This window comes from Cynoglossus semilaevis, chromosome 20, assembly GCF_000523025.1.
Source record: "Cynoglossus semilaevis isolate Cse_v1.0 chromosome 20, Cse_v1.0, whole genome shotgun sequence".
NCBI lineage: Eukaryota > Metazoa > Chordata > Actinopteri > Pleuronectiformes > Cynoglossidae > Cynoglossus > Cynoglossus semilaevis.
This window is the reverse complement of record NC_024326.1, coordinates 11,131,398-11,147,463: the sequence shown is the minus strand read 5'-3', so window position 1 is coordinate 11,147,463 and position 16,066 is coordinate 11,131,398. Positions and strand designations below refer to the sequence as shown.

The 16,066-nt window shown below is 39.3% G+C and overlaps 1 long non-coding RNA gene across 1 annotated transcript in view; it reads left to right on the top strand.

Moving 5' to 3' along the window:
• The window catches only part of LOC103396541 (uncharacterized), a 41,155-nt gene that overhangs the window by 15,434 nt on the left and 9,655 nt on the right, over positions 1-16,066 (top strand). The window contains exon 5 of the long non-coding RNA XR_523366.2: positions 13,436-13,536. This is a non-coding gene — a long non-coding RNA (uncharacterized LOC103396541). The remainder of the gene's footprint in view (positions 1-13,435; positions 13,537-16,066) is intronic.

Sequence of the window (16,066 nt, the reverse complement as noted above, 5' to 3'; positions counted from 1 at the left end):
GCCAAGATCCAGGAATGATTGCGTCACATCATCAGTTATTTCATGTGAACCCAACACTATAGATTAAAAACTCCATATGTTTTCCTCCTTTTCTGGCTGCAGGAGTGATGGTGATAAACAGACAGATGGTTCAACTGGACACAGCCAAGTTTTGGTCATCTTTTATTTTCATTCCTTTTTGGAATGAACCTTGTCGTAAATATGTGATGTGTAAGCAAAACGAGTTGCTGTAAAAAGTATGTGTATAGATTTTAATTCAGTCTCATCTCTTGTTTGTGTTTCTGCGTCGGTGTTTGTACTAATGTCGAGTGTTTTAATACATTTTATATTCACAGTCATTGAAACGTTAGCACGTCCCTTTTTAGCTATGGCGTTAGGGTGAAGAGGTGCAGATGAACAGATGGTAAAAGGGTAAAAAAGAATGCACGTAGTGATGAGTAAACCTATGAATATCCATGTATTAACAGTGAATATAAAAGAAGACATCACTTTGACATACTTTAGGTAATTAAGTACCGCAGCGACAGCACCTGACATTTGGCTTTTCAAAAGCGTTCTTAATCCAGTTTACAATTGATGTGATCATCTAGTAGGGTGATGTTGTTTATGAGGAAATGTCTGTTGGTAAGGTTTCTGTTTACTGTCAGTCATTCATACGTGGAACAATAGTTTACACTGACCTTCATAAGATTTATGGAATTAGCAGAAAATAGGCAGCACGATAGTCAAACAGTGACTGTTTACAGAATATCTGAGGAAGTTCATTATGTTTCTGCATATGATTCATTTCTGATGGTCCTTAATGTGTTTTAGAAATCAGGTGTTTAGGAATGTGTCCATCATTTTGTTTCCTTCCAGTTTTTTTTCAGAGGCATCCACTTGGTTGGTCACTAGAAGTCGTTACATTGAGTACAAGTCTTAACCCAACGTCATCGTCCTTTGTATAAGTGTGCCATCTTGTGGTGAAGCTCTATACATGATCCCCTGCACGTTAGTTAATAATAATTTATTTTTCCTCATTTGCTATAGAAGAGAAAATTACTTGCGTGATAACAATGTAAATAAAAATGAATAAATAGGTTAGGAGATCAAGGACTATGATTTCACTGGAGCCAGTTTCACCGCCAAGCTATTTTTCGTTAAAACAATTAAAAATAATTAGATAAGATTGATTGAAGCTCAGGGAAAAAAAAATAATTTGAATAGTTCAGCCTTTCAAATCAGACCCAAAAAGACAAACAAATAAAAAAGAAGAAGAGAAATAGAAGAATAAAAGAGAAAAATAAAAATAAATAAAATAGGATGTATTTTATTACTGTGACCAGAAGAGGGCACCAGACCTTCACGTCACCACCCCTTCTATGTATGTTTATTTGGCAAGCATGAGTCTGTAAAGTCCCGTTTACTTTATCATTATGGATTACAGTAAAGTTAGGGAAACATTCCATGAAGTGGTTAATGGACACTTTACTTTTGTTATTGTAGCTGCTGCATTAAAGCCATCTGTTCACGACGTCAAAATCTGAAGAACCATTTGAGGAACATTCTGATGCTTTATGCATTCTCTGGCACAATCTCAATCCTTACCCTATCCCACCGAGCGTTGCCGTTTGAAGAGCTCTTCAAATCTAGTTAATGCAAAGTGTAGGCGGAGTGCACAGATCTAAATATAACAGGTCTGCTCCAGAGCAGAGAGTGCACACGAAGAATGATGGGAAACGTGAAGTAAAACATCTAAAGATAAAAGCTTTCTTTTTATTCCTTGTCTCTCCTCAAAGATCAGATACTTAAACATTTGGTTTCCAAGATGTAAAGTTTGTCCATCAATCAGCAAGGTTTTTGGTATGTAATCCAACTTTTCCAGTTACTTTTATCTTGAGGTGGGGCTTTATTCTTGTAAAATATGTTTATTTGTCATAACACATATTCATTGAATAATATCATTTAATTGTTTTGTTGTGTCAGACAGACTGACTGAGGAGTGTTCTATTCCTTCAGCTGCTAATGCTAATGCTAAAAAAGTAAAGAATTATATAAAGGGACAAAAGCTACTAAGTATTTTATGTTTATTTTACTCTCGTAAATGCAGCGAACGACTACTGAAAGCCAATGACTGTGCGGCACACCTTTACCGTTCCTCTACTGCCATTTAACAGAATTTTCTGGTAGCCGTCACAACTGTCAGGCGTCACACTGTAATGGCTCTTCTCACCCAATGATGGCCAGAGGCATTTGACAAATTACATGCCTCCTTAGGACAGGCAGCAGAGAAAATATCAACATGTACATGGTCTACCAGTTCCACAGAGAGTTATTATCACGGAGCTGGGCCTGGTCTGGTTGCATTTCCTACATTTCCATATAAATTGAGGCTAGTGTTGGTTCCAGGTGAGGACACTGGGAGTTATTATTATTGTGTGTATTGTTATTATTATTATCACGATGAAGTTTAACCCTACTGTAATGCAGTACTATTAACAACTAAAAGCCTATATCAGGTGTCATTAATACCAAATGCACTTTTCTTCAAAAACACAGCAAATTCATCCAAGAACTGCAAACATATTTCAGCCACTTAAATGATGGCAGTAGTGCAGTTTTTTTTAAAACTCATTTTGAATGGAATTATTAAAAGCAAATAAGACGTTATTGCCTCCGTCCCTTCTGGCTCAGACTACATTATTAACAGTCTGGAAGTCAATACTTATAATTTTGCAGCCTGAACATTTATCCATCATGATGGTTATTGTTATTAGGTCTGTCAATAGATGTTTATATATATGTATTTATTTATATATGATCAATCACAGGGTAGCTGTAGATTAACCGTGAGTAATCACAAGTGTAGGTAATTGTGATTGATCACAAAGAACTGAGATACATTGACATTCGTTAATAACTTCTTATCTTTTTTCAGATTATTATTTGTTGTAATGCATGAGAAGATAATGTGTGTGCACTGTAAGACACAGTAAAAAGACAGTAGAAATACTACCTGTAGTAATACTAGTCATAATAATACCAACATGCAGAATGTAGATGAAGAAAATATGTGACTAGTAAACAAACAAACAAACTGCACTTGAAGATATGCCTTGGTTTTGACATTTAAATTGCTTGTTGTCCCTTCACGACTCTTTCCTCCTGGACTATCTGCACAAATTGGCCTGATTCTGCCTCAGTGTTCACTGCTCAGCCTTTTACAGTATCAGAGCAGCACGGGGAACTGGAGCACTGCTGAAACAACTCAAACAGACGGAGGTCTGTAAATGCTGTGGAATTGTTCTCTCTCTCGTAGCTGTCTGTGCTTCCTCTGTCCCAGTGTGTCTCAGGGGTATCGGGCTGCCCTGAGCACCAGTTTGTAAAGTGAATACATTAGCAGCTGTGGGACACGGCAACTGCAGAGTCTCCCTTCGTGTTTGCTCGAAAGCAGTAGAACTAGCTGGCTTTTATTTTATTTTTGTTAGATGGTAGTTCTGTAGTTGTATGTGAGTTTTCCAACACATGAAGGCCGTGTACTGGAATAACCAAAGTACTTATCTGTGATTTACTTCACTTCTGACTTGTACAACTAGTGTTTGCTTTCACCACAACCTTATTTAAAAGCAGTCTTATTTTTTCTGTACTCTATAGTCATACTACAGTAGTACCCAGTGTCAAAACTCCAAAGGCCAGGAGGAGGATACAGGAGGGAGCTGGGTAGTAATCCTTCATTCCTCTTTTCTTTTTCATCCTGCCGTCAGTGTCGACTGTCAGCTACACTTCCCCGCCTTCCTGCACTCTGCTTAGATGAGGCTGGCTGATGATGAGACATCACTCAAGCTCAAGGAGGAATGAGAGTGGAAGTGGGACAGAGGGGGAAATAAAGCAAAGACATAAACAACATCACACTAACATCAGATTTATGAAAAGGGTTGTTTTTTTTTTCAGGGGAAACAGGCTGAACCTGGTTCAAGTGGAATCATCCTGGAAACATTCTTTATTTTACACAGTGTTTACTCCTTTAACCTAAAAAAATAGGATGCTGAATTTGTCAGCACTGTGCAGAGTAGGGATGATAACACTGTCCTTCTGTTACTCACAGTTATAGAACATAAAGGAATGCAAAAAAGTTTAAAGTTGCAACTTCACCTGGTTTATCAGTATCGACTGTGCACTCGTGCAGGAAATTGCATCTGTAATGTAACTATGGCGATGGCGAACATTGACAGCCTTTTAATTTAAATAACGCTGCACGTTGGTGTCGGACATTCACTTCCTTCCTGCTTTTATAGACTAACACAGGCTCTTTGGTTAAATGAAGAAGAAGTGATTTGTGTTTGTTACAGCGTTCCTTGCCCTCGCGTCCATGATGCAAATCCACAGGTTACAGTTTACTTGGACCAGTGTGTTTATCTCCATCTACAGGCGTTATATCATCTCAAATAAAAACAAATGCCCTAAATTGCAGAACAACATTTATGTCTAAACCAAATTTCAAATTTCATCAATTTTAAAAAAAAGTGATTTTTAAATAAAGACAGGAATGAGTCTTTTTGAGACACACATGTATATATTTTAATATATATTCATAAGAACAGTCTGTACTATGTGGAGTATAGAGTCAAAAGTGACTAACTATTGAACTAATACTGGAATAAGTTAGATTTGTTTTAGTAAAAAAATCAAATCTGTGTAACTCATTCAGTAAATTGTTGCATGATGATGCGTGACTGAATGTCATAAAGTGGTAAACACAGACCGTAGCAGGCGGTGAGTGATAACTGCTTGGTTAAATCAGCTCTGTTTTCAAACATCCTCCGCTGACATTAATATTAGCATGTCAATTAGTTCCAACTACTCTTGGCTGAAGCCGATATGAGGTCCAGACATTTTTCAATTAGGAGAAGATAATCCACAGCCCCCTGGGAACCCTCAGTTGCCCAAAAGCTTTTTGTTAATTTTACTTCATCAGGCTAAACGGCCACTGCTCATCAGTGGTAGATAGGGGTCGGAGCGGCGGCCTGTCAGAGGTGGTTTGTTAGAACATCCATCATTTCAGCACGGCTCGGGAAGCAGGAAAAGCACCAAACTAATATTTAATCACTGTACCTTGGTGTAAGTGCGCTGATCCAGTCCCACCTGTTCTCTTCGAGGGTCTCACACACACACACACACACACACACACACACTCCATCCCCTAACCAGGTAAAGCAGAATGACTCAAAACAAACACTGTTTGCTCATCAGTGTCGTCTGAGGAAATGTCATTTCAGGGACTGTATATTTCCCAGCTGTAAACCTTGTTCTCATTTCAACACCGTCAACAGCAGCTGTGCTCCTAACCAAGGACGTAATGTATGCACACAGTTTATATGCAAACACTTTAGGCCAAGGCTATTTTTATTTAGAAATTCAGATTTTCAAACCAAACAATTCAGCCTGGGCCACGTGATTAGTCAAAGCAACTGAAGCCAACTCTGTTTACACTATTGATTACTGATTGTATCCTGATATGCTCTGGTGGGAGTTCAGTATAATCTTTAGAGCAGCACAGACTTTCATTTTCTCTCTCTCTCTCTCTCTCTGTGTGCCTGACTCATGTCTCTCCCATGACACATAAACATTCTCACACACACACACCATCAAACCATCCCGCACTGTAACATGGGGTTGCACGAGGTTAGTATTGTAGTATGTGTGCCAATTGATCACCGTGACGAACAGGAGATGCTGAATATGCCTGTTTCCCCTCGCAGTATAGCTGTGTATGTAGCGCTTTTGTTCGGGGAAACCATGCAAATTGAGATTTTGCAGCACTCACAAAACTTTGCCCTGGTGCAGCAGACGAAGAACACACAGGCTTTTCTATTTTGGTATCTCCCATCGCTCCAATTATAAAGGGACTGTAGGGCACAGGGTGCAGTCGTGCTGGATGGCGTTCGCAGCTGAAGCACGCCGTCTGTGTAAGCAGGGATGAAGAGGCTATTTGTCGACACGGGCTTCTTTATTTGTGCTGTATTTGCGTGCATTTGCTGGGAGCATTCATACCCTCGTTTTTCCATAGGCAGCATATGACACTGGTGCAGGCAGAGCATGTAAATAAACTACTCTGCAACCAGAACAAGTTGGTACACTTTGTAAAATGACACAAACATCTAGACTGGGAATATTTGTAACTCGGTTTATTAAGGAAAAAGGGACAAAGAAAACGTGCTGAGAGCAAGAGCAATAATTCTACAGCAGTGTTTTATGACATTTGGTTTTTTAGTGAAGAACAGGGCTTCGTAGTTCCCTAAACACAATAATATTTTTGTCATGGGTCGGTGTAAAGATTTGGTGAAGAGTTAAGCTGGAAGACTTTAATTTCTACACTAATTTATTTATAGTTATTTTATTCAGCCCCTCAACTTGTACGGCTGTTTGAGACTGAATTATCGCAGGAGCTCTGCAAAGTCTGACTTAATGTCCTGTTCAATAGACTTTGAGTGCTGCAGCAGTAAATTCAGTTGTGCCTGTAATTTCGGTCAATGACTCCCTCCAGTGTGCCATGACTGATTAGCAGCTGCACCGTGGAAATTTTCACATTTTATTTAATTGGCCTTAAAACTTATTTATTTACAGCCAGTAATTAGTTGCTGAGTTATTGTATTTCCACATCCTACCTTTGTATTTAAGCAGGACTGCCATAAAAAAAACAAAAAACCAAGAGATACTCAGAGCGGAAGATCTTGTGTTTCAGCAATGTGTCCATCTAAACAGGCCGGAGTAAATTGTGAGTAAATTGATCCTAGAAGAGAATTCTTTTTCAGATACTGTGAAGGATTTGCTCGAAAGACATCAGAAAACTCGATTTAGCAAACAACAAATGCAGAACAAAGGTGACAAGAAACACCGGGGTACTGTAGCGCAGATCTATCCTGGACCACTGCGTCAGGGTCTCCATGGCAACACGTGCCTCTAATATTGATCCAACACTGGACAATACACCGCTCCATGATCAGACAGACAGTCATGTGAAAAGTGAAGTTGAATTCTTTTAATGATGTTAGATGGAACTCTTCAAATGGTTAACAAATGTTGAAGCAGGGGCTTCACGTCTCCTCCAATCAATACATCCGCCAGTTGAAAGAATCATTTGATTTTGTCTCCTCAGTTGCAGTGTGCCCTGCAGCAGACTATACTGTAGCCTCGGTAAACAATTCCACTGCCTGTTATATTTAAACAACATCGGTACCTAATGTAATTAAAGTTACATCAGTTCACTTTGTTTCAGCTAATTATGGATTCACAATTTTATTCATTTTAAAAAAAAAGGACAGATTTCATTTACCTCAGTGATGATGTGTTCATTTAACATCTACCTATTATTCTGTGAAGCAGGGATCCCCAACCACCGGTCTGCTTTAGACTTTCAGACTTTAGTTGGGGGGTGGGGGTGTTATGGGTTTAAAATGTATTAAAACGCAGCTTTTAGACCGTAGTGAACAGTAGGTTGGCACTGAAAACCCACCGTTTATTTTCAAAAGCATTAATTGCCTTTTATGGCCTTGGTACCTTTTACATTCCATAAAAAGAGAGAACATGTTCTCAGCTCATCTATCTAGTGATCCTCGTCTCCTTATATTCTGCTGTCTCACTCTCAGTAGCTGTTTGTGCAGGCAGAGGAGTCTCGGGGGCCTCCTCTGCTTGCTCTGCGTCTGTCACACTGGGTGTATGAAGTCATTTCAAAAGCCTTTGTTTCCTCTGGGGCAGATCCTCTGGAGACTATCAGAGTGCACCTCACCAGGGGAATTTCATCCTCTGTGGCTTTGCCAGTAGAAATAACAGTAGGAGACATTTGCTCTGCAGTGTCGTACTCTGCTTTTTGCAGCAGGGAGTTTTCTAATTCCAAGCTTTTATTTTATCTCAGGCCATCCCTTGTACATCGTGCCTTTTTCAGATACTATCTCAGTGTTGCCCTGTCGGCTCTTGGATGACCGACTAGTTGCATTTCCCATGACGGCGAGGTTGAATATCCGTGTTACTGTGAATTCCTTTTAAATAAAAAGCCTGTTAAAGAGTCTTAAAGGACTCTTTAAATTCAAAGATTCAGCGAGTGAATCATGGAAAGTAAATGTACCAAACTGTAAAATACTGATCTGTAGCACACAACCTGGAAATTAATCTGATGAATTTCACAAATTGAATTCGAAACCTTTGCACGTTTTTGACAGCTCCAGTTGAAATAATTATAAAAATAACAGGACATCGTAAAGTTCACTGATCTCCATATACTTTTGCTATTACACTGATTTGGTTTGCACATACAATTGATCATTACAATAAATTAACAACTGAAAAGACAAAGACCAGGCTTTTGGGAGAGTAATAAAAATCTCCTGTCTGCAGCACGTGTCAAAAAGTGTAAAAAAAAAAAAGGCACTTGTGAAGTTGTGTGGGTCACAGAGGTAACGTTCTGGGAGGATCCTCAGTGAACCGGGTCACTGAGAATTTTCTCAATTTACTCATTTTCTCAATAACCACTGATTACCATCTTGACTTGAACACCTCCTGAACTCTTTTCTGGAGATGGTGAATAGAAATGAAGTAGCACCACAAGCCCCAGAGTATACAGTCAGACTGACACCAGCTGCAGGTCAGTTTTGAGCAGCTTCCAGAATGAACTAATTCATTGTTTTTACCTGGTTTGTATCAGCATTTTCAGTGGCTAGAAATCCTATTGAGTTCTATTGAAATAAGGCACGGCTAAAAAATGTTTTTTAAATCTAACTTAATAAAAAAAAACATACTTTGACAAATTCCCATTAGTTCTCAACATTAGTCTGTAGCTTTTTGGTTACCCAGAAGTTTTTTAACATCTGAAAATCTATGATCATTTTTATAAACAGAACAAAAAAATGATGATGAAAATTATGAAAATAGATGATCTTTTGTTACATCTTATCATTTTATACAAAACACTCCTTCCATCCAACCATCGATTGATCCCATCTCTTGACTTCTACTTGCATTGATTAGGGAACTATCCTCCTCAATCCTTGGGGACTTGTGCTGTGGGCACATCATGACAGCCACCGTCTGCGTCTGTTGCCAGAAAAGTGTTCTTGCTTCTGTTTGCATCATCCCCCCCTGAATTCCCAGTGTTGTCCCAGAAAAACTGAATTAAGTGATAACGGTTAAGAGGGAAAATATTATTTGTTTCTGATGAATATTGCCTCATATCAAAGGCCAGTGTGGCTGGCTGTTGAGCAGCTACACAGGGTGGTGAGGCATGCTGGGAGTAGCACAGAAATGGTTGGGACAAACATAAAAGACTGGCACCCAGTTATTTGTTTTGTAATAAATGCATTATTTAACACTCTTTTTACGTTTCTGTATACAGAGAAAGAAAATCTACAAAAGCTTTTTTTTTTCTTCCTCAAATTTTGCTACTTTGATAATGTGGGTTGTGTAAAACTAGTCAAAGTTTAACAAAAGGAACATTTCTAAAATAAATCAATGGTTTCCAGTTGCTGAATAGAAAACTTTTGTCTTTTGATTCATCCTCTATTTTTTTCTTTTCTCTTTTTTTTTTTTTGCGCAGTTAAACTGTCCACACAAAACAGAAACAGAACGTTGCTTTTGCACTGACAACTAATGCTGCAGGAATTTCAAATGTGGCAAATTCAGCAAGGCCACGTCCTTGAATCAACAATATCCTCTTCAGAACCCATGCATAACAACAAGGTTATTATGATGCCTGTCTCACCCATCAAGGTAATGTGAGCACCACAAAATCCTTCTAATCCCTACAGTGGGCTTGGAGCCTCAAATCCCAACATCATCAGCATTAAAAAAAAAAGGGATATACATTAAAAATATATATATGCGTTTGAAAGAATCATGTCTACAGTTTTTAATTAATCATGAGTTTTTGGACATTAGTGGTAATTTAAATGATTGCAAAAATGATTACAACACATGTTATAATTAGAAGAAACTTCAAGGCAAAATGATCACATGTGGTCTGTGTAATCAAGACTACACTATAACCTCCTCTATTCCTTTTTTTTCTAAGTGCTCGTATTGTTGCTGTGTAACGATTTTTTTTGTTTACTTGGTGTGATTTATATTGTGAAAGAAAAGAGACGCCACTGCATATTTTTTCATCCCGTTTCATGTAGTAAAGTTCACGTGCTGAGTGGCTGGGCCTTGATGCTCAAACGCAGTGATACAGCAGTAGAAAGGGAAACTGGCTGTTTGAATGAGGGCTGCTTTTCAAGGCCATACCAACCGTTTTGGTCAACTGATGCCTTTCCACTAAGATCCGTTACTTCATCTTCTTTCCTTCTGTGTCGCCTATGACTCGCTCCTGTCTTCCTGTGTCCCCTACCCTCCGGTTGGTTTCCTAACTTTCTTGCTGGGTTGAAGCTGGCCCTCATTGTGGTCCAGGATTTAACTCAGGACTCAGGACAACCTGGGCTTGTGGAGGTGCGTTTGCCTGTGCACCTTGACTTGTACACTGTTTGATTTGTTCCGTTTTGTACCTCGCTCTTAGACTGTAGAGCTCCGGTATTGTCACCATTTTTTAAAAAGTAAGTACCATTCCATTCTGGCTGCAGTTGAACTGATGGGCTGTTTCTTTGTGGACACATGTGAAGAACAGAAGTGCTGTGATGTCAGGTACCAGCTGTCCCACAGGTGGTGGAGGGGGCTGAAAGCTGAGTGGTATTTCAATGCTGTTTCCTGCCCTTGCCCATGCTCTACTTGCATGTGGCAGATTAAATCGATTATTCAACTCTCCGGTGCTTTCCATCCGGTGTCAGAAGAAAGGCCTGGCAGGTTTGAACCCTGTCCCCAAGAAGCAGAGCAGGAGAGAATTTTATCTGCAAGCATAAATTAGGCATACATTTTACCGTATTAGACACACTGTCAGTCTTCATGGTGTCACTTCAGAGGACCACTTATAGTTAGCAGTTCCACATTCTCCCCACACATACATCTACATGTAATAGTGGTCATGCATAAAAGAGATTATCAACAGTCAACACTCTAAATTGACCACTGTATGAGTGTGAGTGCTAATGCTTCGGTTGTACAACTCCTGGAATGGAAATAGTAGATCTAGCCAGCAAACTTGTCATTTTTTATTGTAACACATTGTGTTGAGTTCAGGGAATGTGTTAAAAAATATTTTGAATTTTTTTTTAGTGCCAGATAAATCTCTACATATGAACGCAGAACATTTCTAAGGTTCTTGCAACATAAAAAAACAAATAAAATAAAACACAGGAACAAAAACAAAAAAGTAAATTCATTTTATTGAGACTTTCCAAAGGTTCGTCTGTACTGGAGCAGTCATCTGTCAAGAATGGACAGTTCTCCAGGTCATGACAGGACCACATCCCTACTATTTATATTTTTAATATCTTTGTTATGGCATGCTAGTCCACTAGGCGGCGCATAGCATTAATGGTAGAACAGGATTTATCCGAACGCAGGAAGAATAAATCCTGCTGCTGTGATGATAACTCCAGCAAAAAGTGTATCTTCTTTATTCTTACCACAGGTCAGTAAATATACACTTATGTTTTATTTCATTTTAGTTTTGTGCGTTTTATTTTTTACACAAATTTATATTTTTTGGATTATTGCCCAAACCAGGACGATGCTGTTTTATAAAGTGCCCAAGATTTACTCCAGTGTTTCAAAGTTGAGCTGGTGGTTTGATGTTTTTTTTTTTTTTTCCTGTTTCTCTAAGCCCAACGTGATGTAATTTTCTTAATTAGCATTGCGTATAAAACTGTATGTTTTCTAATTACAGAAATGTCTTTTGTCATAATTATCTTCAGAGTGATTTAGTGTACAATTAGGACACAAAGATGTTTCAGCCAGCCACACGGCTCTTACTTCATGCAACATTTCCTCTTGATTAAAGTAACAGAAGCAGAAGTGACATGTTAATTTGTTCTGCTCTGGTTGTGGTACGGCTTCTCCACAAATGAACTCGGAGAATTTAAGACACCTCACTTCTCATCCAGTTTATTAACACTGCAACAAGTGTAATGTGTTGTATTTCCATACAATGATTTTTGGTTACAGTCAAAGATTAACTGTTGTTCTTGGGAACCCTGCTGACTTTCTTCGAACCATAGTCAGACTTTTTATTGTGTGGTCATGTCTTTTTTAAGGTTTTAGCACAGCATCGCATTATGATAAAGCTCTACTGCTGCACTGTAACAACTAATGCTCAAATGAGTTTTTGTCACGCAGACACTACATGGTTTCCTGGTGCATTTCTTTGTCTCCTGTGCGACTAACGAACAGCTGCAAAGCAACAAGTCAAACACAAACTGCCCAGGGCGGTGTTCTGGGTCCGCTGCTCTGCACCCTGCTTACCTTTGACAGTGTGGCTTCTCTGAACAACACCAGCATTATTAAATTTGCTGATGACACCACAGTCATAGGGCTGATCCTTGAGGGGACAGAGACGGACTCCAGGACAAAGGTGCTGGGATTCATGGCCCGGTGTCAGGAAAACAAACCTCTGTTTGATCATAGTGAAACCCAGGAGGAGATTGTTGACCCAAGGAGGGAGAAGAGGTGGCACAGTACAATTTAAATTGTTGTGAGGCATAGGAACTAAAAAAAGAACCAACATCGGTGAGGATGTAGACACTCTGTCCATCAACACCGATCAGCAGCCTCACACATGATTGATTTGTGTGGAAGCTGAGAATATTTGCCAGACCAAATCAATGGAACCAGTACCTGAGACAAGATCAGACAAACACTTTATTTGCCCCCTGTGAAAAAGCAGTGTTGTTTTCTTCAACTTTTCTAAGGCTGGAATTATTGATGCAGTAGTCAAGTAATAAAATAAAGAGGTCAACCTGAGGTTCATGCAATGATAAGTGTAGAGTAAATTATCCTACAGAAAGGGATTTTGGAATTGTTGCTCTTTGCACAGAAGACTAAAACCCAAAAAAAAAAACCCCATCAACATCTGGGCTAAAAAGATGACCTATTAGCTAAGCCTTTTAATTAGCCAAGAGTACACTGTTCAGTGAAGCAGCTCTACAACTGGCAGTTAATTCAATATTCAAACCACACATACACAGTAGTTGCTGAGACATAAAACATATGAGCCCAAGTCCCACCAGCAGCATATGCCCCGTAGTTTGAGAACCTCTGGGTAAAGGTAAGGTCATAAAAATCCAATGTGTGTCTGTTAGAGCTGTGGAGCAGTTTGAGGTTGATACTTATCCTGCACAAACAGGTACTGTGTCCCAGACATGAGGGTAAAGTTAACGCTCTTTGTTCATTAAAAAAGTTTCTTGTGAAACAAAAGGACAAGGTCTTCCTTCCAGAGGGGAAAAGCCCAAGCCCCCAGATCTGTGACACTGGAGCTCATTAAAACACTGACAATCCCACTGCCATTTTATTACTGACCATTTCTTCTCTCTCACTGCAGCGGCCTGTCTCTCTGCCTGGGATTAGGAAGGCGTGTGAATCAAAGTGGGGAAAAGCGACGGAGAGCAAGAAGAAGAAAAATGTTTGGAGAAGCTGAAGAAGGTGATAAAGCTTTTTTCTCTCTTTTTTCTTTTTGAGTAAAAAATGTGTAATGTATTTGTGCATCAAATAGTAGTGAGTCCTTTGACGATACAAAGAAAACAGAATGAAACTTCCCATAATTCTAGAAACAACAACAACATCTCCAATGGAAACACTGCTTGTCGAAGTACGATGCCAAGAAGTTACCAAAGATAGATTAATTAACATTTATATAAATGCCAAAACAAGTGCAGATTTCCACACATGACACAGGAACCTCTGTGAGTCTGTGGAGTCAATTGTCTTTTTTTTATCCTAGAAGTTTGAGTTCTACTTTAGCAGCCAGTGTATCAAAATCAAGTTTGCAAAGTCTCCGTGAGCTGTTTAAATGATGCTGGGAGTGATTTGTGTGTGAGTCCTTTACATGGGATATAGGAGGAGGAAAATCACACTATAGAAGACTGCAATAGAAATAGAAAGAAAGGGTGGAAAAAAACAGCCTGAATGAATGTCACATGAAAGTGAAGGGCCTGCAGAGAGAGCAGGACAGTATTGTACAGGGCAACAGAGCTGAAGAAGTGCACTTCTCTACTCACTTCCATAACAACGCGCAGCAAAAGAACAGAGTGCAAGAGCTCATTAACTTCCATCACGACTCGCTGTTATGAGGGACGGCAACTGATTCCGGGATGCTACACTTTGACTCGATTGCTGCTGCACTCTTCTCTGTGGCGTGAGCTCTGTGGTTTTAAAGAAAACTGACTGATGTGAAGGCACAGGCAAGAAGAGGAAGAAGAAGAAGAAGAAGAGGAGAGACAAGAGGGAGCTATGCATCATTATCTCAACACCAAGGCCAGGACTGTAATATGTGCTCCCCTTCCTGTTAGCACTGGCTGTGAAGAGTCACATACGTCTCATGAGGAGGACACAGTGGCTGACACCGTCTGTCTGTGTCTGGTCTGAAGACAGAGAAGAAAGGAGCCATTGAGGACGACCGTTGAGAACTGTTTCTGACAAAACTAGCTCACCGTCAGACTACAACGCTGCGCACGTGTACAGCCGCACGACACCGATCAACGCTCAGCCAATGGTGAAGTAGCAGCTGCACTAGTTAAAAGTTTGTTAGCTAATTAGTTATCAGGACAAGAGCAGTGTGATTGGTCTGACACGTGTTCTCAACCAATCATAATTTTAATCTGATTAATCATAAATTGTGGATTGATCACAATTAATCAAGATAATCCAACGTTCTAAGAGTAGCCATTTTTGTTTTTCCGTACAGATGTATGAGACTCACACACCTGTGACACATACATGTACCTGCCGTATGTGGGTTCTACAGGAGAAGAAAGAACGTACTGTACAATAAAACTCATTCCAGAGATTATCTGACTCGGTGCAAGACAGCACAGTACAGTGTATGAACAACAAGGGCATGTTTGAACTAATTAGAAATACAATAATTACTCCCCTTTAAATTCCTATCTTGGCTCTGAAGCCCATGAAGTGATGGCGAGATGCCAGTTCAATAATAACCTTATAAAAACCGAGTTACACTTCATGCATCTTTACTGTCTTTGCTTAGTTGAGCCATTAAGGCTTGATTAAATTGCATTTTTTATGACTACAATTTAATTGCAAAACAACAAATGTCTGTTCACACTAAAAGTGGTGATTTAATAGAGCCGGAGTGGACAGCTTCTGGGGCTTAAACTTACATTATTACATTTCTTTTAATGAGGCAGGCCCTCATTACCAATGATGCTGGGTGTGAACTAAGAAATCACACAACACCAGGGCACAGTGGTAGAATCATGTAACACATTTAATAATTGTGAGTATTTTTGAATCACGTGTTCTTTGCAGTCAGTTTTCTCAAAAGTTGGAAAACTGCAAGAAAACTCAACTAAACTAAACAAGAAAAGTTAGTAAGTACTTCAGTACTTTGTGTCATGTACACATGACTATTGTACTACTAATACAACAAATCAATCCTCTAATATTCTCTTATTTTTTATATGATTTAAAAAAAAAATCAAAACAACTCAAATACTTTTGCATATTTATCTTTTTTCTTATTTGAAAGAACACAATTTTGATTCTTTCTGAAGTAAATAAAGAGCGAGGTGCAGCCTGGAACAGTGTTTCCTGCGTCTCCACTTTTTAGTGATTGCAGTCATTTGGTCCCTGTGAAGAAACGGCAGGAACATCGACTCCATTTTAGTAGGTTGCTGATTAGTCTCTGGGTGGTCTGTTTACTCACTTTGCACAAATCCAGTGGATTTAACCTGCTCTGTAGCAGGGTAGCTACACAGCCCTGGTTACCATGGTGATAGGTTTTGTTTAAAAGTGGGCTGAGCTCTGTTGGTTAAGCCCTGTTGATGTAGCATAAACTTAAGGACTAAACTGGAATGACAGATGGTTAAGGAAGTATTTTACTACAAGACTTATCACATTAACTTTGTTGTTTTTCTCTCTGCAACTGATTATTTCTGAACCGCACACTCTTCCTTTATCATGTCTTTCTCTACTCCACCATGTGAGGGCAGTG